The sequence below is a fragment of the Ptiloglossa arizonensis genome, chromosome 1 (assembly GCF_051014685.1).
Source record: "Ptiloglossa arizonensis isolate GNS036 chromosome 1, iyPtiAriz1_principal, whole genome shotgun sequence".
NCBI classification, from domain to species: Eukaryota; Metazoa; Arthropoda; class Insecta; order Hymenoptera; family Colletidae; genus Ptiloglossa; species Ptiloglossa arizonensis.
Window position 1 is genome coordinate 25,782,146 of NC_135048.1, and position 26,090 is coordinate 25,808,235.

Below are 26,090 nucleotides of genomic sequence, written 5' to 3' on the forward strand. Positions count from 1 at the left end.
ACTATTCAATTAGAAATTCTAACGGAAAGCAACGTTTGAAATATTGTTACAATTATATAAAAATAAAGGAATTTTTGTTGGTTGATGTTCTATGAAATAGTTTCTTACAAGTATATTAATTTTTACGGTTCATTTGAGTTCTTTCCTTAATTCTCCGTTTATTATCGGAAAATTTTCATTAACATTTATTCCTTGAGAACAGTGCTGGAAATACTGTCAATTTTTCTACTATTAAACCGATTAAAAAAGTGACAAGTTTTTAACGAGATTCCATAAGAGGATTAAAAAGTCCGAAGTAACTTTTCGTCTTTTCTACTTATCTTCTGTTTAAAAAATATTCAATATCATTTTGGAGTGACCGTGCTTGCGGTTACGAGCTAATTGAAAAAGGGAAACTAACAAATTGGATCAAGTAATTGAATCGATGTTCCGGTGTAAATTACTTCTTTCAAACGGAAACTTAACATCGACTGTTTATTCGTTGAATTTAAAGTTTTTATGAAAAAATTTGCAGCACTGTACATAAAAACGTTCCTACGAACTCTTTCTAAATCCAATTTTATACTATCTTTAAATACTTCAAAAGAATCGAACGATCCTAGGTGCAGCACGGATGGAAACTTTCTGACGTGATTTTTATATTTATAACACAGAAATCTAGCGGAAAATTATATTACATGCTTCGTCTAGTGGCGATATAAATAAAGAAATATGTTACAGCTATCCCTCTTTCCATACGTTATTTCCATCTCTGGTGAAGTCATTCGTGAAACAACGAGTAGATATCGCGAAGAGCTCTCGATAAAGTGTTCGCGGCTGTACGTATAAATTATATCTATAAATTTGTGTGAATTATATTTATAAATTCGTATGAATTGTATCTATAAATTCGTATGAATTATATCTATAAATTCGTATGAATTATATCTATAAATTCGTATGAATTATATCTATAAATTCACAAGGTAATTTAGTGTTATTTATAAAATAACACTCACGAAACTTCACCACTATGTATAGATATAACAATTTTGCAAGTAGCATGTGCACGTATATATATAATATAACAATTACCATCCCTTTATCACCATATTCATGTGTAGATATAATATAACAATTATCATCCCTCTATCACCATATTTATGTATAGATATAATATAACAATTATCATTCGTCCAACATCATATGCATGCATAGATACAATATAACAATTTTACAATGCATATACAGATATGATACAACAATTTTGTAAATAGCATATACACTTATAGATGTAATATAACAATTACCATCCCTCTATCACCATATTCATGTGTAGATATAATATAAAAATTACCAATCCCTCTATCACCATATTTGTGTATAAATACAATACAACAATTATTGGGTTGTTCGAAAAGTCGTTTCTTTCTTCTTGATAAAAATGAAACACAATTTTTTCAGAGCGTATAAATTGTGTACTCTATTAAATAATATATTCTCCATTATGGAAAACGAAACGACTCTCCGAACAACCTAATCTAATCCCTCCTGCGTCACCATATTCGTGCATAGATACAATTCAACGAATACCATCTCTCGTTCCACACGTAAATCCCACTTTTCCCGAAGTCTTTCGCGATGCAACGATCAGATATCGCGAAAACCCCTCGATAACGCGTCCCGGTGAAATTTACCGAAACATAGCACTTTGATCGGTCACCACTCCGTCGAAAACGAGGTTAAACTGACTAACACCAATCGAGGAGGGTTTGTCCATCCCCTCCAGGCCCAATCAAGATCAGAGGAGGCACTCGGGTCATCAAGCTCCGCGGTGATTGCAGTAAACAGTAATTCGCATTCAAGGGGCGTCGGACGCTGTCAGCTCGTACGAGATCGCAGCTCGTGCCCACGGGTTCGAGCGCGTCGCAGCGCCCCGCTCGTCCGCGCGGCGTCGTCGTCGCCTGGGCATTCGAAAACCCGTGGAAAATCGTAGAAAACATTCCGTGTCGTCGCCGCGAGCGTGGCGTTTCGTGGACCCGGACTGAACGCGCAGCATACGAAAAAAGGCCCCCGCGTACGTACCGCGACTACTAATTATTTCGACCGGTGTGGTGTGCGAACCGAAAAAACAGGGAACGACGAGGAGAAAGACGGACGGATCGCGCGCCAAGTCGCGGAACAGAGAGAGAGTGTGTGTTGTGAGAGAGCGAGCGAGCGAGCGAGCGAAAGAGAGAGAAAGAGAGTGGGGGAAGACGCGCGAGAGACGAGGATCGAATTCGTGGAGACGTTCGCGGAGAGGGGGTACCCGACCGTGGAGAAAAAAGAGGGGAAAAAGAAAAAAATCCCACGGAAAGAAAGGGAAGAGAGGAGGTAGAGGAGAAGAGAGAGCAAGGAGCGTTCACGGAGGCGAGCAGAGACCGAGGGAGACGGAAGAGGGAGGGGGGATGGGTTAGGTCTCGAGAAAGAGAAAAAAAAAGCCTCGTGGGCGAACGGAGAGAATTTGCATGAAAATACAGAAAGTTTCGAAGAGCGTTTCCCTTAGACGAGTTCACTCGCCGGTGGCGCGCACACAGAAGGGGAGTAGGGGTGGGGTGGCGCGAGATTCGATCGGGTGGGGGGTAGCGCGTTGCGCGGCGCGGCGCGGCGTGGCGCGGTGCGGCGTGGCGCGTTGCAGCACACGGGCAACCGGGCACAGTGCCCGGCTATATACAGAGCGTTTCACGCGCGCCGCGACTACCGGTCCACAAAGGGCGGCCTAGGAGCTTTTCTGTGAACCTGCTGGCAGCTTCCGATATGTATATAAGGCGGGAGAGTTTTTTTTAACGAGCACGGACCGAGCGTGGTACGCGGTGCACGGTCGTCGCTGGCACACGGCGCGTTCCCGTTTTATGTGCACGCGCGTCTATAAGCGAGCTACGCTGCCGCTTTGCCGCGGTAATGGCGCCACCGGTAATATTACTCTTCGTGCCCTCCCTGTATTTCTGATCGCGAGTACCAGTACCGAACCCCCTCCCCACCCCGTAACCGCTCTTTACGGCCACCGTGTGTGCGCGCGTGTGTGCGCGTGCTGCGCGCGTACTCGATTTTCCGTGGAAAAGCGTCACGGGTGTGTTACGCTCCGCGAAAATCGGGGTCGGTACAGCGTGCGGAATAGTGTACCGTGAAAAGGGGTAGTTCGCGGGGGTGGGGGAACGGAGGATAGAATTAGAGAAATAATGGACGACGGAGGATAGGGAGAACGGTGGAGAATGGTCGGGAGAAAATGGAAGAGCTTGGAGAGAGACAGGGTAGTTGGTTGGGGGAGGAGATTAAAATAGTGCGGAAGCGAGTTGGGGTTGGAATAATTTAACGTAGAAGTCCGTGGATGGGTATCGGAGTAGGTCAGAGTAAGAAGTTTCGCGCCCGGGTAAGGTAATGAGGTAATTAATAGTTTACAGGAAGTTAACGCGGGTAGAAGACGGCGGGGAAAGAAGTTGGAGCGTGGAATATTTCGCGAGCAAAATTATTCGGAATGGTTATCGGTCGGAGTGGGTACAAGGTAGGTACAAGGTAACGCGGGAATAAGTTAAGCGGTGGGATGAGTTAGCGCTGGAAAAACTTGTAATGGAAGTGCAAGTCGCTGGGAGGAGACATTGGCGTAGACCACTGTGCTGCCGTGCGCGAACCGAGTTGCAACGGTGACAGTGTCGGAATAAATTGCCGCTGGAGAATCGATCGTGGACAGAAATTCAAGGAACTATGTAGAAACGAATTGGTACGGAACAGTTTCGCGTTTACATTTGGCGTGTTTATTTGGCGTAAACGAATTAATTCGAAGCTCGAAGTTCGAGAATCGCAGCAACTGGGTAGAATGAAATTGGCGTAGCAAAATCGCGCGTGGATAAAAATAGAGAAAACGATGTGGAAACGAATTGGTATGAAAAATTTGAGCGTGAATAAAAATAGAAATGATTACGAGTCGATGTAATAAAAATTACTGTACTCTCGTCGATGGAATTAACGTAGAAGTAAATACAATAGTTGTAAATTACAGTGAAAACGTAGCGAAAGTAGAAAATCATTGTAACTGGAAACCAGACGGGAAAGAATCGCGCGCACACATCTGTCCGCAAACCTGTACGCGTGGTTGTGGAGGTGGATGTGGGTGCGCACCGTGCGGAGAACAAGAGACATTGTCGTGGATAGTTTTCGGGTGAAACACGCGCGAAAAATGCGGTCGTTGGCCGACTGGCCATTGTAAACCCCATGAACCGAGTTCTGATAATGGCCCGATAAGCCCATCGTTGCGCAAGTCAATTTTAAAATGGACCCGAGACCTCCGCACGATTTTAACGGACGCGTACCCGACAAATGGAGTACAATGCGGCTTTGTGTACACTGGGTGGCGCGCTTTGACGCGGTTCGGTAAACTAATCACGGCGCGGTATCGTGGTTCGCTGTGTAGAATTTTTTCTCTCGAAATTGTACGCGACCGTACGGTAATGTTAATTCCGCGCGTAGATACGCGAGTAACGCGTTGGACGTTGACGAAGTGAAACCTCGAGTGGACACACGCCGCGCGATTCGTAATTATCGAAATTACGTTACGAATCCGTAAGCGTGTTTATCGTCCTCGAATGTTCGTCTACGTGAAATTTTATCTCGTATTGCACCGTGGTTATCATACGTACGCGAATAAACGGAGTAATGGAAATTACGAAAAAATTGTATTCTATAATATATTTTCAGAATTGATGAAACACGAATATACGAATTTTGTTTGATCAGAGTCGGCGAAGTCTACTCGTCCAGTTCGAGGATCGAAGTTTAAAGATCCGGTTAGGGTCGAGTATCTTATTCGAATAGTTACTTAACGCTGCAAAGCGAACGAGGGTAAAACTTCAAACAGTGCTCGCGTCTCTATCGTTATCTTTAAATCTTTATTCCGTGTAGGTTTCTGTGAGTATTCAACGGCCCTGAATATCATCGAGCATCCTTTACAGCTCGACTTGCGCGACGTAGAATATGCATTCATTGCCGTGCTCCATTAAGATCTATAAGTCTGGATGAACCGAACACTCTGTGTCCAGTAGCACCGAGCACCGAATGTCTTCAACTTCTTCAATGTCCCATTCAGGTCGAACCTGTGCAGAATACGCGTTTACCAATGCTTTCATTCACCGTTCGAAAATTAATCGTAATTGAAGGAAAGGCGAGATCTCGAAATCCATGTAATACGAAGGTTTCGTGCACCTTGTGCACCTTGAATAACCGTTTACGAGCCCACCGTGTGTAAAACGGGCGTTTACGCGAACTTCTTCTCGCTTTCGTGGAAACAAAAATCGTACTCGATCACTGTGTACCATCAGTGTTGAGAATATTATTTCAAAGAAAACCTCCAACTCGTTAAACGCTCGGGAAGGTCTCTCGCTTGATAAATTAACGACACTTACTGCTTAGCGTTCTAAAAAAATTCTAAGCGTCGCGTTTGTACAATTTTCGTTACCGGAGTGTATTTGAATATTTAAATTTAAATTACAGATCCACGGACGTTCGAATCCAGTGATCGTTGCATCGATGGAAGAAATAGAAAGAAACTTTTCAGTTATTCTTCTCTGTGTCAGAAATTTTCTATCGCGAACTCTGTTCGAGGAACCACACGTTTCGAGTCCTCGAACACCGGCTCTGGATCGCTCTGTACACATCGAAGCACGCATTCGCAGAAGCTTCGATTTCTCGGTGTATCCGTGCTCGGTTATCCAGCGAGGTTATCGCGATTCCAACGGTATTCCTGTCCCACTCGGTAACCCTGATTTTTCCAACGCCTCCGCCCGCGTGGCGTGTTTCCCAACAATTAGGAGTCCTTGCTCGACGTATCCAACGTTCTCGACTTCGAAAGCTCCCCGACCAGCTTCGAAGCGATATTCGATTAACAGTGGTACGGGCTGGGCCGAGATCTCTCTCTCTCTCTTTCTTTCTCTTTCTTTCTCTTTCTGTTTTTCTCTTCGTAGTTTCGTTCTCCTCCTCGAGATCGTGAGAGGGAAAGGTCGATGGAGATAGGTGCCCAGGGTCTCTCCGCCTTGGATTTAAGGAAAAACGATTGCACGCCAGATGGATGGATACGGGGGTAAGCGACGCGAAGACTCGTAGCCAGCCGCGTTTTCCATGCACACGCGGGCACGCACGGATCGAGGGTGGAGCCCGATGCGGCCGAAGTAATCTACATTCATCCGTAGACAAGACGGATGTGGCGAGTACGCACAAAAGTACAGACTGCTTTTATTTCTTCCCTCGTTCACCCGTTCGTGTATTTATATTATCGGTAGTGTTATTTTTTCTTCGGTTTCTTTCTCTCTCTCTCTTTCTCTTTTTCACTCGCTCGTACGCATTCTCTTTTGTTACTCATTTACTCACTCGTTCGCTCGTTTACTCATTTCTCGCTCGATCACTAATTCGCTTACTAACTTACTGACTTATTCATTCACTCACTTACGCGCTTACTAACGTATTCATTTATTCACCTACTCAAGTACCAAGTTAGTAATCTACTCGCTTACATGGTTACGAACTTACTAACTTGTTAATTTACTCAGTTATTTATTTACTCGTTTACTCACTTACTCGATTATTCACGTACTCGTTTACTCAGCTCTTACGAACTCACTCTCTTACTCGCGTACTAACTTATCGAATTTACTCACTTACATACACTTACTAACTGACCAACTTATTAATTTACTCACTTACTCATTTCATCTCTTACTCACTGATTCACTTACTCGTGTACTTATTCAATTTACTCACTTATACACTTACTTACTTATTAACTTGTCAATTTACTTATTTCCTCTCTTACTCAGTCATTCACTCACTCACTCTGGTACTAACTTATTCAATTTACTCAATTACACACTTACTAATTTACTAACTTGATAATTTACTCACTTACTCATTTAGTTACTTATTCACGTACTCATTTACTCGCTTACTCACTCATTCACTTCCTCGCGTACTAACTTATTCAATCTACTAATTTACACACTTACTAACTTACTAACTTGTTAATTTACTCAGTTACTCAGTTACTCGCTTACTCACTTACTCACACACCAGTTACTCAGTTACTCGCTTACTCGCGTACTAACTTATTCAATCTACTCCCTTACGCACTTACTATCTTACTAACTTGTTAAGTTACTCAGTTACTCGCTTACTCACTTACTCACTTACTCACACCCCAGTTACTCAGTTACTCAGTTACTCAGTTACTCAGTTATTCAGTTACTCAGTTATTCAGTTACTCGCTTACTCACTTACTCACACACCAGTTACTCAGTTACTCAGTTACTTGTTTACTCACTTATTCACATACCAGTTATTCAGTTACTCAGTTACTCGCTTACACGCTTGCTCACATACTCTTACTCAATCATTCGCTTACTCACTCACTCGCTTACTCGCTTACTCGCTTACTCACTCACTCGCTTACTCGCTTACTCGCTTACTCACTCGCTCGCTCGGTCATTCTGTCTCTCACTCTCTTTCCCTTCTTCTCGTTCATTCGCTCGTCCTCTCTCTCTCTCTCTCTCTCTCTCTCTCTCTCTCTCTCTCTCTCTCTCTCTCTCTCTCTCTCTCTCTCTCACGGAGACACACGCCCTCGTGTCTCTCCTTTTTTCTCGAATCCACGCCGAGAGATCCACCCGTTTCCACGTGATCGCTGGCTCGCGGGGATAAAGTGGTAATCACGCGCAGTGAAGACCGCGTCCGCTAATCGTTCCTATCTAGGCGCGGAACGTTCGGTCGCGTTGGCACGCGCGTTACGCGTCGTAACGCGGAAAGGATCGCCTCCGCGCGTAGCAAAAAAGTCGACCGTGATCGAAATAAAAGTGCTCGCGGCTCGGGCGATCGGGTCGCGCGCAGCCGGTCTATGGGCGGTTCGCGGAATTTCCGCGCGGTCGATCGACGGGGAGGTCTCGCGGAACGTCGCGTGCACGACAACCGTAACTCGATGGAGAGCGCGCGCCGCGCAACATTCTGCTCGTTTGTCCCGAAGGGTCGAGAACCGTGAACAGAGGAGAGACATCGATTACCACGAACGACGCCGTTCCAGCCACTGGAATTCTCCAACGCCTTCGGGCTGTGGATTTCCAGCACGATTCGACTCGCCGTGTCTGATTTTATTTAGTCGGGACCGAAAATTAGATCCGACGATTCGATAACAGCCGCGCGAACCACTCGTGAGACGCTCTTCCAGCCGTTTATTATTATTTATTTCTCTTCTTTTTTAAAAGCTCCCGAAACCGCGCGTAACGTCCAAGAGAAATCTTTATTTGCTTTTTATTCTCGCCCCGGCGAGAAAAAATTCGATTCGACGATTCGATAAGGGTTAACTTCGCCTCGCGGATTTTGTTTCGTGGCGATACCTTTCGACACCGCGCGGATCGTTTTACTTTCGCGCGATCGACGATTAGATTTCGACGATTCGATAAGAGGATACGCCGCGTCCGAGACGATGGTGTCAAGGGATACTTTATCCGCGTAGGAGTCCCGATACTTGTTCCCTTACGTCGAGATTTACGAATTTCGATCGAGGTTTATTTATCTCACCGATAACTCGACTCGATAAGAATTTCGCGCAACGAGCGAAAGATTACCCGATTGAACTGTATCTGATTTTATTTCCTCGCGACGGATAATTGGATCCGGCCAGGCGATAGGTGGCACACAGAAGGGTGGATGGTGTTCCAAGGTAGTATTTTTCAGACGGTTGGAAACCGTGTTCAGTTTTATTTTTCGCGCGACCGAAAATTAGATCCGACGATTCGATAAGAGGCACGTAAACGTCGCACGTATGCTACTTTAACGCGGTGTTTTTCTGGCTGTTGGAAACTGGGCACAATTTCACGGTATTTACTTGTTTATGTCGATGTCGAGCTTGGATAAGAATCTCGAAGAACGAGTAAAAGATGAAATATTTTTTTACGAGTTACCTGTTCGATAAAATTCCAATCTTTATTGCGTTTCACGGTAAGAGATCGTCTCGCGCGGCTCTGTAATGAAATAAATCTCGATGAACGAATGAAAGATGAAATATTTTCTCACGCGTTACTTGTTCGATAAAATTCCAATCTTTATTGCGTTTCACGGTAAAAGATCGTTTCGAATAACTCTGTAATGGAATTAACGTTGCGAATAAATCGTTGTACAGAGTTTTTATTCATCGTTCCAGTAAAATTCTACACGCCTTTGCCCGGAGGATTAATTTCTTTAGCTATGAAAGAAAAAGTCACTCGTATGCGGGTGATTTCAATGGAACCTGTTCGGTATTACGAGTAACTATAATTTTAGTTGGATTGTTTTGCATAGATTTACAACGACATAGAGACCCTAGTGCTTTCCTCGTGATTTTCTTGACTTATCGAGCGATTACATTATACAATTTTGTTTTATAATTAACCCATTCTATCTGAGTTTAGAACCTGGACCAAAACCTGCTATTGTGAGTCACTTAGTTGTTCATCTCGGATAATCATCGATCATAGTTCGTATTTGTATCTGTACAGTGAAGGCTATAATTGTAATATTATTCTCATTTGGCAAACATCGAAGTGAAATGTCAAAAATCGTCCAATGGATATCACAGTTCAAGATGGAGAAGAAAATTGAAAGCTGAACAGGTTAAAATGATTACAATAGATGCAATTGGATGCTCTGTTACTCGCCTAATCGTATTATAAATTCAATTGCTCGATAAATTTTGTCGTTCGATAAGAAATTACGCTACTAGGTCCGTCGTTTTATTTATATAAAAATGGTACTATCGTTCGATGAACCTGTGTGAAGTTTCACGTGAATCTGTCGACTCGTATATTTACAATTGTTCAAAGTCAAAGGGTTAGTGTTTTTTTTTTTACAATGGAAAATATGACAGAACTTTTCGAACAACCCAGTATAGAGAAACTTCTTTTGTCCATTGGAAATTTCATGAAGAAGGTGAAATTAAGTCTTGAAGATTTTAATGTGTTTTTTTTTATATTCTTAATGGAACTTTTCTTGGGACCTCTTTGCAACAGAATGATGCAGCATTAAGAACATTTTTCGTAGGAAAAGTTTTCCTCACACTATTGCAAAGTCGTATTTAAAACATTGAAGAACAAGTGCCTCTGTAATGGCCGATTTCGAACGATTGGAAAGCTTGCAATTTTCACTTTCTTCGTGTGAGATTCGTCAAAAATTTTCTTACAACTTCAATTTGTAAAACTTCAATGTTCAGTGCTCTATCGTTTGCATAGTATTTTTTCATACAATATCCATAGTATTTTTCTCTCAACGGGGGAAAAACGACAAAACTTCTCAAACAACCTAGTTTTTAGAAACTCGAGTCCCAAGCGTTCGGAACATTTTCGTCCCGCGCGTACGACGTTCGAACAGAGTGAATAAACAAATAAACGGAGGAAAGTTTCGCGTTTCATTTTTTTCTTTCTCCCCTTCGTGTTTAAAAAATCGAAGAGAAAGTGCCCTTAATGGCCCAATTCATCTAATTTTGGACGATTGGAAAGCTTGCGATTTTCACTTTCTTCGAAACTTTGTAATCGTGCAAGATGCGACAAAAATTTCCTTACAATTTCAATATTCAGTGCTCTATCTTTCGCATAGTATTTTTTCACACTATATCCATAGTATTTTTCTTCCAACGGGGGAAAAACGACAAAACTTCTCAACCTAGTTTTTAGAAACTCGAGTCCCAAGCGTTCGGAACATTTTCGTCCCGCGCGTACGACGTTCGAACAGAGTGAATAAACAAATAAACGGAGGAAAGTTTCGTGTGTTTTTTTTTTTTTTCTCTCTCTCCCCGTCGTAAAGCAACCCCTTAATAACGGGTCGACATCGGGAGGGAAGCGGGTAGTAGAGCGAGGGAAAAAAACAACGAACGCGCAGAGGCGAGCGAGAGCGTCGAAGAAAGCGATCGAAGCGGATTCCGGAGCGGAGGGCCGCGCGGACGGCTCGAATGGCCGATATTGCACCCCCGGGCGGTAATTCGTATCGAGTTTTCCGTGCTGTCCGGGGCGACTCGATCGGAAACGCGATCAGGACGAGCAAAAGTAATTTTCGGACGATCGAGGCGCGTCCGTGCCGCGGGCCGATCCCGCGATAAGGAAAACGAAGCTCCGTGCGTGCAAGCGGGGTGTCGGCCGTAAAATTTATACCGAAACCGATGCTCTCTCTCTTCCTGTGTACCCGCATCCTATCAGCTCAATGGGAAACGTTCGCTTTGATCGGAATTGCCAATTTCGTCTCGATATTAATCGTCCCTGTCGCCGAGACTTTATTTCGAGCGGGTAAGAACGAACAGAGAGTTGCTTCGAGCGATTGGAAAATATATTTCGTGGACACGGTGTACGCCATTTTGAAGTTGGGTTTGAGGTTAATCGTCTCTGTTGTTGAGACTTTATTTCGAGCTGGTAAGAACGAGTAGAGAGTTGTTTCGAGTAATTGGAATGCTTCGAGTGATTGGAAAAATATTTGGTGGATAAGGTGTACGCCATTTTGAAGTTGGTTTTGAGGTTAATCGTCTCTGTTGTTGAGACTTTATTTCGAGCGGATAAGAATGAGTAGAGAGTTGCTTCGAGCGATTGGAAAAGATATTTGGTAGACACGGTGTACGCCATTTTGAAGTTGGTGTTGAGGTTAATCGTCTCTGTTGTTGAGACTTTATTTCGAGCGGGTAAGAACGCGCAGAGTTGCTTCGAGTAATTGGAATGCTTCCTGTAATTGGAAAATATATTTGGTGGATAAGGTGTACGCCATTTTGAAGTTGGTTTTGAGGTTAATCGTCTTTTTTGTTGAGACTTTATTTCGAGCGGGTAAGAACGAGCAGAGAGTTGCTTCGAGTGATTGGAAAATATATTTGGTAGACACGGTGTACGCCATTTTGAAGTTGGTCTTGATGTTAACCCTTTGCACTCGAGGCTTCTTTGCTACCGTTTCGAATTGGTAAGAATACTTCAGATAGTTGAAATAATCGATAAAAACCGACGCCTCGAGAAAATCCTTTAAGTCGTAAAATTAATCCGGAATGGAACATTTTCATATACTTTGCATAGATGCGTTTACACTCTACAAGAATGTAATATTTAAATTTCAATTTGAATACCAAATTATGAAGTTTTCCCGGATCGAAAATAGTACACTGAATTAAGTGGCGAGCGAGGATCTCCTCTCGAGTCCAGAAGGTTAACCGTCTCTGTTGTTGAGACTTTATTTCGAACGGGTAAGAACGCGCAGAGTTGCTTCGAGTAATTGGAATGCTTCTTGTAATTGCAAAAATATTTCGCGGACTCAGTGTACGCCATTTTGAAGTTGATTTCGATATTAATCGGTCGTCTCGTCGAGACTTCGTTTCGAACGGGTAAGAATACTTCAGAGAGTTCAAGTAATCGATAGAAATATTTCGTAAACTTAGTGCACGCCATCTTGAAGTTGGTCTCGATGTTAATCGGTCCTCTCGTTAAGACTTTTTCGTTTTGAGCGTGTAAGAACACTTATAGAGTTCAAGTAATCGGTAGAAATACTTTGTAAACTTACTGTGTGCCATCGTGAAGCTTGTTTCGATGTTAATCTTCCCTGTTATCGAGACTTCCCTATTTCAAACGCGTGAGAACACTTCAGAGAGTTCGAGTAACCGAAAAAATACTTGAGAAACTCAGTTTACGCCATCTTGAATCTGGTCACGATATTAATTGTCGCTGTTATCGAGACTTCCCTATTTCAAGCGCATAAGAACACTTCAGAGTTCGAGTAACCGAAAAAATACTTCAGGAACTCAGTTTACGCCATCTTGAATCTGGTCAGGATATTAAATCGACCCTATCATCGAGACTTCTCTGTTTCGAGCGCGTGGGAACACTTCAGAGAGTTCGAGTAACCGATAGAAATATTCCTAAACTCAATATACGCCATCTTGAAGTTGGTCTCGATGTGAATCCTCCTTCGCGAGATTTCTTCGTTTCGGAGCGATCGCGTAGGAACTGGAGGCCACTCGGAGCGCGATCGAGAAAAATATTTCGCGTAGCCATTGTACGCCATCTTGAAGCGAACTTTTCGCGTCTTCGCGCAGAGTTTCGTCGTATAGGACGGAGCGAATTTTGCGCGGCAAGCATCGTTGCCGAGCGACATATTGGGTGATAGCCTCCGCGCGCTAATCAGAGGCATTCCCCGGCCGACAAATGGCAATTTAACGCTGTCGACCGTCTCGGTCGATATTCGAGCGACCCTTTGACCGTCGACGCTAATGCACGGCCGGCCCTTTATTTCCGGCTGTCACCCCGGCTCGACGATACGCTCGACGTCGTTCGGTCCGGAGCGGTCGGACGTGGGTGCCCACCAACCCGGTGCATGAGCCGCGTTCTATACATCGCTGAAAAGGACCACGCCTCCTAGGCCAAAGGATTTAATTACGAATTAATTGTGATGCACAGGCGCGTGGGTAATTCCGGCGGCAGGTAATTGCAGCGCTGGATACTGCTTGCTTCGCGTACACCTGTCTCTTCTCCTTCCCTCCTTTGCGAACCGTTCCTATCCGTCTCCGTCTCACGAGGTGGTGTGCCCTTTTATCACGCACGACGACCACCACCCTAAGCATCCCCGTGATCGCGACGTTCACCCCGTTACTCATTGCCCGTCGACCTCGGGAGTTTCACCGTGATCGAACTCGATCCTTGGAAACGCCTCGAAACGTCTTGATTGCGCACGAGAGTCGGTCGACGTCGTGTGGTGGCTCGTTTTCGATCGAATTGAAACGCCACGGGAGGGGAAAACAATTTGGAATTTTTTTTACACGATATGGGTTTTCTGTGATGAAATTACTTTTGAAGATAATGGGGTGGTGGTAGTAGTAATGATTAGTTGGACTTTTTTTCCACGATACGAGTTTTCTATGGAGAGAAAAATCGTCGAAGTCGACGTTGAAGAATAATTGAAATACGAAGGGTACGGACGTTATGTTTGGCATTAAACTATGTTGTTTATTCGTATGTGGGTAATTGTCGGTTTTTATCATGTGTTTTTTAGTTGGTCTAAATTCTTGTTTATCGTTATGTTGCATTTCTCGGTTTAGAAATTAGAGCCTGCTATTCGAATATGTTATAGGTTGGTTATTCGAATACTAACGATTGAACTTCGATTATTTAAACTTCGAGTTATTTTATATATTTTTAGAATATTGTTCGAATATTTGAGTATCTCTATTCGTAACATCATTTTTATTCGAAAGTGATTCCAGAACAATCGAACTCTATTTCCTAGCTAGAGTTATCATCATCCAAGGACGTATTATAGGATTCCTTCTCCTCTGTAAACCTCGTAAATACAATATGGCTGCCTATGGTTGGGTTGAGGAAAAGCCACAGTCTGACAAATATGGCCGGTCCTCGGTTACCCAAAACACAATTTCTGTCAATCAGTAATACAACACACGCTTCCTTTTTGTCGATAAATGATACAGAAAATCGAGATAGAAATGGGCGAAATCCAGTTTCTGAAGCTATAGAAGATAAAGGTCCAAATCGAATTTGTTGCGAGAAGAATGACTGGGATTTGAACCCGGGTCCTTCCGCATAGAGGGCGGGTACTCTAACCGCTAAGCTATCTAGACCGTTGAGAATTCTTTCTCGTCCGTAAACCCTATAACGCAATATGGCTGCCGCGTACGATTCGAATGCAATCGCCGAAACGTTCCAATGACTCTATTCCACAAAAATTCAACTTGTCTCGGTCTTGAAATCTTTCCTCCCATTAAACTTACGTCAAACTTACTTCGTAAAGCAATATGGCTGCTGCCTAAAATTCGAACACTATCACCAAAGTGTTTAAAAAAATTCTAATTCAAAAATATTCCACTCAGTTCGGAAATCCCTGTTTCGAGAAGTATCTTGTACAATTTTCCTCGCGGGAAAAACACTAGTATATGGGAGAAATATTAATTTCGGTTGCTATTACCGAGAAACTCGGTTGTTCGAGAATCAACTGTACATTTTTATAAAATTCTATAATCACGGAAGGAAAAAGTACCGTCCAAGTAGAGTCTTGTCACGAAAAATAGCGCGCTTTTCTCGCTGAAAGAAATACTAGCACCTGTAAATGGGATAAATACTAACCTCGGTTGCTATTACCGAGAAACTCGGTTGCTCAAGAATCAACTGTAAATTCTTTTAAAAATCTATAATTACAGAAAAAGAAAGTGTTATTCAATGAAAGTCTTGGCGTAACAAATAACACAGTTTTCTCGCAGATAGAACGCTAGTGTACGGAGTATCAATCCTTTTCCTCGGTCACCATAACCAAGAAACTCGGTTGTTCGAGAATCAACTGTGCATTCTCCTAAAATTCTATAATTCCAGAAAAAGAAACTGCCATCCAATGAGAATCTTGACGCAACAAATAACGCAGTTTTCTCGCAGAAAGAACACTACTCTACGGAGTATCAATCCTTTCCCTCGGTCACCATAACCGAAAAACTCGGTTGTTCGAGAATCAACCGTGCATTCTCCCAAAATCCTCAAATCACAGAAAAAGAAAGTGCGATCGAACGAAATTCCGGACGCGAAAAGTAACGCGCATTCTTCGCGAAGAGAATCCTGTTCAACATACCAAATACCAATCTCGTCGTAACCGAGAAAAGAGGGATGGAGTGGGGGAGGGGTAGGCGTGTGGATGGCAAGATGCGCTCTTCGGATACGGTACAGCGAACAACGCGAGACAATATACATTTTTCGAAGGTTCAATGCGCGGTAACGAGTGCATCGGTTGTGCGTGGCCTCTTCTTCCGGTCCGCCCCGCGTATTAACCGATCGTTCGAGTGCCGCGGGTCCAGGGCCGCGCGTAATTGCGAAATAACGCGCGGGCGGAGCGCAGCCACGCCACGGCCCAGACCCATTGTCGGGACACTCGGCCGTGCCAGGTGTCCCCGGGACATACGAGAGGGGAGGGGGGTGGACAATACGCTACGGACGGATAACAGAATTTAATGAAGCGGGACCGCCACTTAGAAACGTCGTGTTTCGAACGGCGACAGTGTGTCCGATTCAAAGCGCTCGTTACGAGGGGGCGATCCGTGACGAACGCGGGGGAGGGTTTGCGTTGCTTCCCTCGGACAAAGAGGGACGCGCGCCCGCGCGCTCCAACCCTCTCTCGACGAGAGAGAAAGAGAGAAAGAGAGACAGAGAGAGAGAGAGAGAGAGAGCGTTTCGATAAGATGCCATTCCGCTCGCTGCGACGGCACGGACATGCCATGTATACTAAACACTCGGCAACGCGAGAAACTAACCGCGTCGAATCGATCTGCTCGCTCTTCTCGTCTCGATCGTTGCGCGTACGCGCCGCCCGATCTGTACGCCTAGCTACGCGGAGACGACGGTTCAAAGTTTGCACGTAAACGTGCCGCACGGAATATTAACCCTCTTGGTCCGTTGCTTTTTCCAGAAGCCCCCATTTGGGAGAGGAGTCTCGAGCTTCGAACAGGGGGTGCGAGGGAATGTTTTTTTTTTTTTTTCGTACTTTTTACTTGAACAAATTTTACAACTTGTTTTATCACGGATGTGGAGCTTCTTTGTGGGGGGATGGAAGAGATTTTGTTGCGTTTCTTGGGGATGGACGACTGATTGGAATTAAGGAATTCATGTGTGATCGGGATAGAGTGTGGGCAGGTTGAGGTTTTAGGGGAGAATTTAATTGGGGTGTTTGTCAATTCTTTGTTGATGCAATAGGTGTTTTTAGAATATGTTGAGTGGTTTTTTTATGGGTTTTGGAGACTTTGTAATTCGAGAATTGGTTAAATCGAGACTTTGTGGGTGACACGATCGAGATTTTGGAGACGAAAATCTCTTTTCTCTTTTCTTTGACAAGGAAAATACTGAAAGTAGAATATTCTTTTGTCTCGAAACTTTGCGTAGACAAGATCGAGTTTTTACACCCTCTGAGGGTAGACTGGGTTTTCTTTAAGGGACAGTTTTCGTTATCGAATTTTTCGAGGATCTTGGAATCCTGGAAATCTTCGTGTAGACAAGACTGAGCTTTCGGAGCTAGAAAAATGTGCGTTAATCCTTCCGCAAACGCACAGGATTTGCCAAGGAACGGCCGTGCTTTTGTTATTATATTTCTCGGGGATCTCAAAGAACCGAAAAGTCTAAGATCTTTAAAGTCAACACATCGGGTAAACAACACCGAGCTTCTGGAGCCGGAAAAAATGTGGATTAAAGCTGCTCAGACGCACTCGGTCTCGCAAGCAGCGGCAGAGGTTTCGTTATTGCGTTTCTCCGGGATCACGAAAGCTCGGAATGTTTAAAATTTTGTTCTTGGATACAGTGGGTCTATCGAGGAACAATCGAGCTTTCGTTATTGCGTTTCACCGTGGATCACAAAGGTTCAGAAACTACGCCGGGTTAAGACTTTGTCTAGACAACATTGAATTTATAGAACCGGAAAAAAGTGCATTAACCCTCCTTGGACACACTGGGTCTCTCAAGGAACGGTCGAGTTCTCTTTGTTGCGTTTCTCGGTGATCTCAAAGACACAGCGAGTCTAAGATTTTTAAAGTCAAGACTTTGTACGGGGAACATTGTGTTTACGAAAGGAGAAAAACGTGCATTAACCCTTTCGCGGACACACTGCCTCTACGAAGGAACAATAGAGCTCTCTTTATTGCATCGCTCAGAGATCTCGAGCACCTAGTAGCTCTATGGTTTTATGAATTCAAGATCGAGTTCACGGAATCTCGAGAAACTTAAAAATTCGACCGGTGACGGAACGTTCAATGTTTCGAGATAAGATACCAAATTGAATTGTCTCTGGAAAGGTTAAACGTCCATTCTCTATTAAATCTATTCCAGAACTTCTATCGATCTTGCAACGATTCTGGTATAATTGTATCACCGGAGTATAATTTCTTATTTGTACACGTATACCTCAAATTTAACGCATCGATATTAAAATTGATATTGTTCACATTGAAGTACTCTTACAATCCTTCTAATTTGCATTTACCCAAGAAGATCGCACTTTCCGTTAACGTTTACAATAAAATTCAAATTCACTCCGCAACGACTCGGTGAAACCTTTCTCAAGGTATTGTCCCAATTATCATTATTGCAGGTAGTCTCCACTTTACGAGCGTCACGGTTAATTCGAACGGAACGAGGTTCGCGCTAAAACCCCCCTTTTGGAAATCACCCTCCCCCCGTATTACCAGATCGACGCGACGATCGGTCCCCCATCGATCCACGAGGGACCGTCCCGCATGACTTCTTATCTAATTTCTACGCTTTGTCGATCTACGCTTCTTACCTGATTGCCGGTCCCGATTAGATCGTGCTAAATCGCCGCGCGTGTCCTGGAGGCAATGCGTGTCCCTTCTTGCGGGTGTCCCCCCGTCAACAACGAGGGATTCCCGACATAGTCCGCGATTTATCGCGCCGATAATAGACACCGATTCGGTCGACGATTCAAACGCGTGTTTACGCGGTAAAAAGAACTCTCACTTCGGTGTACCAAGGACGATCTAACGATCCATACGACCACTTCGATCCTTCGTTGTAGTCGTCGTCGTTGAAACTTCTCTCTCCTCGGTCACCCCGCAGGTAACCGCGATAACTCGAGTCCAACCGATTTTTCTCCCCGCGTTTTCAACTTCCACTCCTCCGTTTGGTCTTCCTCTTTCCCCTCTCGCACTGACACTAGCTGTTGGCAGCGGTCACGAACGATCCTCGTCGATTTTCAAACGAGAGAAACCTCCTCTCCCCGGTGCGCGGCGCTCAACCGCGGCGTGGATTCACCGCGCGGTGGTAAGTGTTCGTTCCTTTGTGCTAGTGACACCTTTGTTCGCGCGTGGTACCCGGTCAGTTGCTCTTGTTGCCCGTCAACTCGACGGGAAAACGAGCGGTTGCGCGATCCTCGGCGCGATTTCGAGTGAAATGTTCCGTTGGTCTCGACGATGGCTGCTTCTGCGAGGAAGAGAACAGGTAACGGTACGCCGCGCGTTGCGTCGCGTCGGCCGGGTTGCCGGTCTCGTAGGCGCGCGAGGAATGCACGCTCCGCCCGGCGGCGCTCGCTTTTATCGACGCTCGCGAGAAGTCCGCGCGTTCGCGCGCGCAAGCGTACTCGTTCTCTCTCTCCCTCCCACTCCTCTCTCTCGCTCAGTCTCTCTCTCTCTCTGGCCGCGCGCGCGTCGCGTCTCCTTCTCCCTCGATCGCGCGCCGTGTTATCGTCCGCGCGCCGTTCCCTTTCTCCACCCCCCACCCCTCCACTCCTCCGGCGGTCGACGCGCGCGAAAGCGCGTACACTCGGCCGCCGGAGTCGTGTGAGTCGCGAGCTGCGCGCATCGACGGCAAAGGGGCGTGCGCACGCGTGTGCGCGCGCCTGTGTCTGCTGTCTGTCTGTATGTGTGCGTGGCGTGCGCGCACAGTGCGAGAGAGCGAGGCCGCGCGGCACGATACGACGAGGAAACCGCGCGACCGCCGATAAAGACGCGTCGCATCGCCTGTACGCGACTGCCCCTTTCGCGCGGATGCTTTTCTTTCATCGCTTCGCGCGCCCATCGATCTGCTACGCGACTTCCGACCTTTCCCAAGTCGACGAGAAACCGCCCGCCGAACACGCTCGATTCCTCTCTCTTTCTCTCTCCGTCTGTTCCACGGTTCTTCGATGGATGAAGCACACACGGACGGACGGACGGACCGACCGACCGAACGACGGACCCGCGAGAGCACGCGACTTTTTCGAACCGCCTCGACGGATCCGCGCGGCAAAACCGCGCCGTTGAACGCGATCGCGACGACGCTCTTTCATTTCAGATGCGTTTCTTTTTGTTTACTTCCAATCCTTTTTATCGCTGGTGTACGGCTGACAAGACGTGCTCCGGTTTGGAAATTTTTGCACGACGAAGAATCCGAGGACTTCGGAGAACGCAAGATTTGTATACGCTCTCGGAGTACTCGGGCGTATTCGAGTATTTTGAGCGGCGTGGGTGTATCCGGATGGTGTTCGTGGTACTCGAATGGTTCGAGTACTCGGCGAATTGTGACGCGTTCGGCGGTGTAGCGTTTGGAACGTTCCGGGGATGGTAATTTGAACACTCGTAGGTTATTTTGTGCATCGATCGATTATCTGGATGTTTACAGTGAGAGAGTTCTATTTTTTGGTATTCGAGTATCGAAGTGATTTAAATGGTCGACGAATTAATTCGAATTCTATTCGAATATTTTGCAAACTGGTCAAGAATTGAAACGTTCTTGAAATAGTGCGATGAGTATTTTAATTCGAATTCTTTAAGCGCATAGTTCTTTTCAAAATTTTAATTTCATCGAAGATGTTACGCGTTTCTGCTTCGTCAAAGAAAAAATTAATTTCTCCACATTTTTCGCCCGTAAGCAGCTTCTTTTTGCGGTCAGCACGCAGTGGAAGCATTCCGGTCGTAAAAAATTTTTCTCAGCGAAGGAAAACGTAACTGAAATATACATTATAAAAAACAAGTTTCTTACTTTTACCACTTTAAGGAATATCCATTACAGTGCTGTATTAAAATTAGCAAAATTTAAGTACACGAATATTTTCTTTTTCGAATTTTCGAGTATTCGACATTTATTCGTAGCATTTGAGTACTTAAGTATTCGAATAATTCTGGGTCTGAATGCGGTACATTCGTCGATGATACAAGATCGACGATTTTATGAGTGCTGTCTAAACTTTATCCTATCAATCTGAAAGGGAAAATTCAGAACTGGGATTCTCGAAAGATTACGAAACTTTGAGAACATCTACAGACTACCTACCTCTGTGGAGAGAATTTCGAGTATTTAGATGACTTCGTTAATTTTCAAAGTTTCCCCACTTTTTTAATTTCTGAGAGCTCTCTTCTCGTTTACCTATCCTCGCAAAGTGGATGGACGCATACATCGTTAACGAAAGGAAAAAATTTCTACTAAAACGGTTAGATGTAAGGAAATATCATTCCGTACATATTGTACATCCAAATATCCATATCATTCCTTCTTAGTTCCATTTTCAAACAGATCCACACCTAGATATCCATCCACTACTTTGTTTCATTTTCCAAACAGATCCATACCTAGATATCCATGCACCATTTCTTTCCATGTTCTAAGCATACTTCACATCCAGATATCCACCCACCACTTTCCATTTTCCAAGCAAATTTCCACACCCAAATATTCATATCATTCCTTCTCGTTTCCATTTTCCAAACAATTTCCATGTCCAAATATTCATATCATTCCTTCTCCTTTCCATTTTCCAAACAATTTCCATGTCCAAATATCCATATCATTTCTTCTTTCTTACATTTTCCAAACAGATTCACACCCAGATAACCATATCACTCCTTCTTTTTTCCATTTTCCAAATAGATATCATACCTAGATATCCACACACTCTTTCATTTTTTAAACAGATCCACATCCAGATATCCACCACTACTTTGTTCTATATTCCAAACAGACTTCATACCCAGATATCCATCCACCACTTCGTTCTATTTTTCAAACAAATTCCACACTCGAATATCCACATAATTCCTTCTTCTTTCCATTTTCCAAATAGATATCATACCTAGATATCCACATACTCATTCATTTTTTAAACAGATCCACTACACGCAAATATCCACATAATTCCTTCTTCTTCCCATTTCCCAAACAGATCCACATCCAGATATCCATGCACTCGGTTAAATTTTCCAAGCAGACACTACACTCAAATATCCACATAATTCCTTCTCCTTCCCATTTCCCAAACAGATCCACACCGAGATATCCACGCACTCGGTTAAATTTTCCAAGCAGACACCACACTCAAATATCCACACACACAACCGTTCCGTTATCCAAACTACGGCAAACGAACCGCGAACATTTTCCAGCCGCGACGTGGCTCGAGGTCCCGATTTCGATAGCGGGTGACCCGTCGGCGGGAATGAAACGGTAGCGCCGCCGTAAGAAGCACGCCGACGCCAAACGACGCCGCTCAACGCGCCACGCTGAACAAATGTTTGAGATTGCTCGATTAAGAGCGCCGAAGTGTGTTTGCGCGGCGCATTAATCTAACCGAAAGAGAAAAAAAGAGGAAAAGAGAGAAAAAAGAACCGAAGAAAAAGAAGAAAGAGGACAAAAAAGAAAAGGAAACGAAGAAGCGGAAAAAGAAGCAACGGGAACCGGTGCCGCTTATCGGGTGGCGGCAATTAAAATATTTGTTCTCATACGACGCCGAACGCCCCGATAGATGCGCCGATTCCGCTCGAATATCGCGCGGGGGCGTTCGGGTTTTGTTTTCCTTTCGTTTTTTTCTTCTCTCTCTCTTTCCACCCCCCCACCTCACACAACGAACACTCACCCCCACCAGTCGTCCATCGCGAATTCAACGATCCACAAAAAGCGCCGCTATCTCCCGTCGCGCGACGCTACCGAATTCCCCACCCCCCCACACGCCCCCTCAGTGTATCCGTTCTCGCTCGTTCTCTCGCTCGTTCGCGTATCGAAAATTTACGATTCGTTTTGCGAGCAATAATCGCGGCCACGTGACGCCGCAACGCCGCTGCGAATTATCCCTTAACCCTTGATGAATTGATATTCGCTCGAGTGTTTTGCCGCGCTTTTTTCCTCTCCCATCGTTCACCCCTCCTCCTCCTCCTCCCACCACCCACCGAAACCTCCCACCTTCTACACCCTCTCATACCAACGTCGCGATCCCGTTGAATATGCAATTGATTACATGGCCGATCGGAGGGCCCCCGCGTTTCAATGGCCGCGATTAATTCCGATTCCACGGAGTATCGCGGCCGTCGCGTGTACGATTTAACATATTTGATCGATACCCGTGCCAGCGACCGATTATTCAACGTCGCATCGGGGACCGGAATTATTATCCCGTTACCGTTCGCGAATTTAATTGGCCCGCGGGGGGGACAGAGAGAGAGAGAGAGAGAGAGAGGGAGAGAGAGAGAGCTAGAGAGAGTTAGAGAGAGTTAGAGAGAGCTAAAGAGAGTTAGAGAGAGCTAAATAGAGCTGCAGAGAAAAGAGAAATATTTAAAGTGAATTAGAGAGAGAAGAAGAGAGAGAGAGCTAGAGAGAGCTAGAGAGAGTTAGAGAGAGCTAAATAGAGCTACAGAGAGTTAGAGAGAGCTAAATAGAGCTGCAGAGAAAAGAGAAATATTTAGAGTGAATTAGAGAGAGAAGAAGAGAGAGAGAGAGCTAAAGAGAGCTAGAGGGAAGGAGAGAGAGATCTAAAGAGAGTTAGAGAGAAGAAGAGAGAGAGCTAGAGGGAACTAGAGAGAGCTAGAGAGAGTTAGAGAGAGTTAAAGAGTGCTAGAGAAAGCTAAATAGAGCTACAGAAAAAAGAGAAATATTTAGAGTGAATTAGAGAGAGAAGAAGAGAGAGAGAGTTAAAGAGAACTAGAGGGAAGAAGAGAGAGATCTAAAGAGAGCTAGAGAGAAGAAGAGAGAGAGATAGAGAGAGCTAGAGAGAGTTAGAGCTAAAGAAAGCTAGAGAGAGCTAAATAGAGCTATAGAGAAAAGAGAAATATTTAGAGTGAATTAGAGAGAGAAGAAGAGAGAGAGAGAGCTAAAAAGAGCTAGGAGGAAGAAGAGAGAGATCTAAAGAGAGCTAGAGAGAAGAAGAGAGAAATCTAAAGAGAGCTAGAGAGAGTTAGAGAGAGGTAAAGAGAGCTAAATAGAGCTACAGAGAAAAGAGAAAGATTTAGAGGGCTAGAGCGAGCTAAATAGAGCTACAGAAAAAAGAGAAAGATTTAGAGAGCTAGAGAGAGGTAAATAGAGCTACAGAGAAAAGAGAAAGATTTAGAGGGCTAGAGCGAGCTAAATAGAGCTACAGAAAAAAGAGAAAGATTTAGAGAGCTAGAGAGAGGTAAATAGAGCTACAGAGAAAAGAGAAAGATTTAGAGTGAATTAAAGAGAGAAGAAGAGAGAAATCTAAAGAGAGCTAGAGAGAAGAAGAGAGAGAGAGAGAGAGAGAGTGGGGGATTTTCCGATGAGGCACACGGTCGTGTTTTCGGCGCGAACGTTGAGAATCGATACGCGTTCGCGCTCGAAAATGCGCGAGAAGGTTGTTCCTTCGGGACGAGGTGGAGAGGTGGGGTGAGGAAAAAGAATAACGTCGGTCGAGTAGGCGATCGCCTACGAATGTTTCACGGGTACAACGACACGGTTGTATTCGTTTCTCGAGGCACTCCGCGCGAGTGGTATCGTACGTCCGACGAGACAAATTGCACGTAGCGGGTTACAATGTATCGCGGGAAGCGAGAAAGATCGTTCCCGGGGTTGAGAAACACGCTGGACCGCCGAGCGTAGGGTACAGGAACATCGTCGATTAATGTCCGGTCGGTAGCTGGCCCCGCGATGGCCGACCATGATCGTCTGACCCAGTACGAGTCGCGATTCCTTCCGGAAACGATCTTTTTTCTACGTGGAATACATTCGACGCGCGGTAGGAACTTTAATCGAGGCGTAACCTTCTACTTTACGCGGGGACGAACCGAGAATAGGGAAACTTTATTTAACTCTTGGTCTGGTATGGTTTTAGTCGCTGTGGAAATTGTTCAAAGAGTTTTTTCTTTGAGAAGTAACTATGTTTAACGTGTAAATTAAATGCAATAGTGATTGAGTAGAGAAAATTAAGAAAATATATACTCGGAGCGAAACACGGTGAGTATAAATAGTATTCCGCCTGTTCTGGGGGGAGTGTTAATATAATATATGATCGTGTATCGTAAAGTATTTTAATACGATTCGAGTGTAGTCGTTAGAGTATTCGAGAATTCGAATTATAAGCATTTGACGAATATTCAAGTATCCGAATTGTAAGTATTTGACGAATATTCGAGCATTCGAATCATATTCACTAAATATTCGGATATTTGATTTGTATTCGCCGAATATTCGAGTATTCGAATCACATTTGAAAGTCAAGTATTCGAGTATTCGAATTATATTCGTCAAATATTCGAATATTCGAATCATATTCACCAAGTATTCGGATATTCGATTTATATTCATCGAATATTCAAGCATTCGAATCACATTCGAAAGTCAAATATTGAAGCATTCGAATCTCCATTTGTAAGTCAAATATTCGAATATTCGATTTATATTCACCAAGTATTCGGGTATTCGATTTATATTCATCGAATATTCAAGCATTCGAATCACATTCGAAAGTCAAATATTGAAGCATTCGAATCTCCATTTGTAAGTCAAATATTCGAATATTCGATTTATATTCACCAAGTATTCGGGTATTCGATTTATATTCATCGAATATTCAAGCATTCGAATCACATTCGAAAGTCAAATATTCAAGCATTCGAATCTCCATTTGTAAGTCAAATATTCGAACATTCGATTTATATTCGCCGAATATTCGAGCATTCGAATCACATTCGCCAAATATTCGGGTATTCGATTTATATTCGCCGAATATTCGTACATTCGACAACACTATCCCGCACCAATAGACATGCACGAGCAGCAAGATTTATCGTCGAAAGAAAAAGCTTTTTTTCAAGATAGTCTTAGCTTATTCGCTAAACGTTCTCGATATCGCGCACGTCCAATCATCGTACGCGTTAATCGTTTGCTCGTACAAGACAGCGGGGCACGTCGAAGCGGGACACGCGATGGAAGCCAGACTCGAAGATCGCGGACGTGCGTTTAATCCCGCGAAATCTCGTCCTGTCTTGTAACAGTGATCGACCAGACGTCCTCGCAAAAACGAGTCGAACGTAATTAAGATATTAATAACTCCATCTCGGGTGCGCCGCGACCCGCTGTCATAACTACCGTACGAAGTTCCTCGTGTCTCTCGGAACGATCCTCGATCAGTCGGTCGATCGAATCCCCATCGTGCGACCTTGAATCGAGAGATTGTATTTCGAGCGGATCGAATCGAATCATCGAGGCGTTCGCGCCTCGTCGTCGAGAGGCGAAAAATTGCTTCGGATAGAGACTAATTCGACCGACAACGATCACGCGAGGCAACGTGACTCCGTTACTCGGTGTCGTTCGGCTCCAAGGGAATACTTTTCGTCCACGAGATTACGCGAATCTCGGTCT

At 44.5% G+C, this 26,090-nt stretch overlaps 1 protein-coding gene across 3 annotated transcripts in view; it reads right to left on the reverse strand.

Annotated features, from left to right (window-relative positions):
- Fz2 (frizzled 2) overlaps positions 1-26,090 on the reverse strand; it is a 319,520-nt gene that overhangs the window by 142,106 nt on the left and 151,324 nt on the right. The window contains exon 1 of one of the 3 annotated variants that reach the window (XM_076313287.1): positions 18,301-19,110. The exons of the other annotated variants lie outside the window; for them this stretch is intronic. The gene's annotated coding sequence lies outside the window, so the exon portion shown is untranslated. Of the gene's footprint in view, positions 1-18,300; positions 19,111-26,090 lie in introns of those variants that run through there. 3 annotated transcript variants of the gene reach the window in all.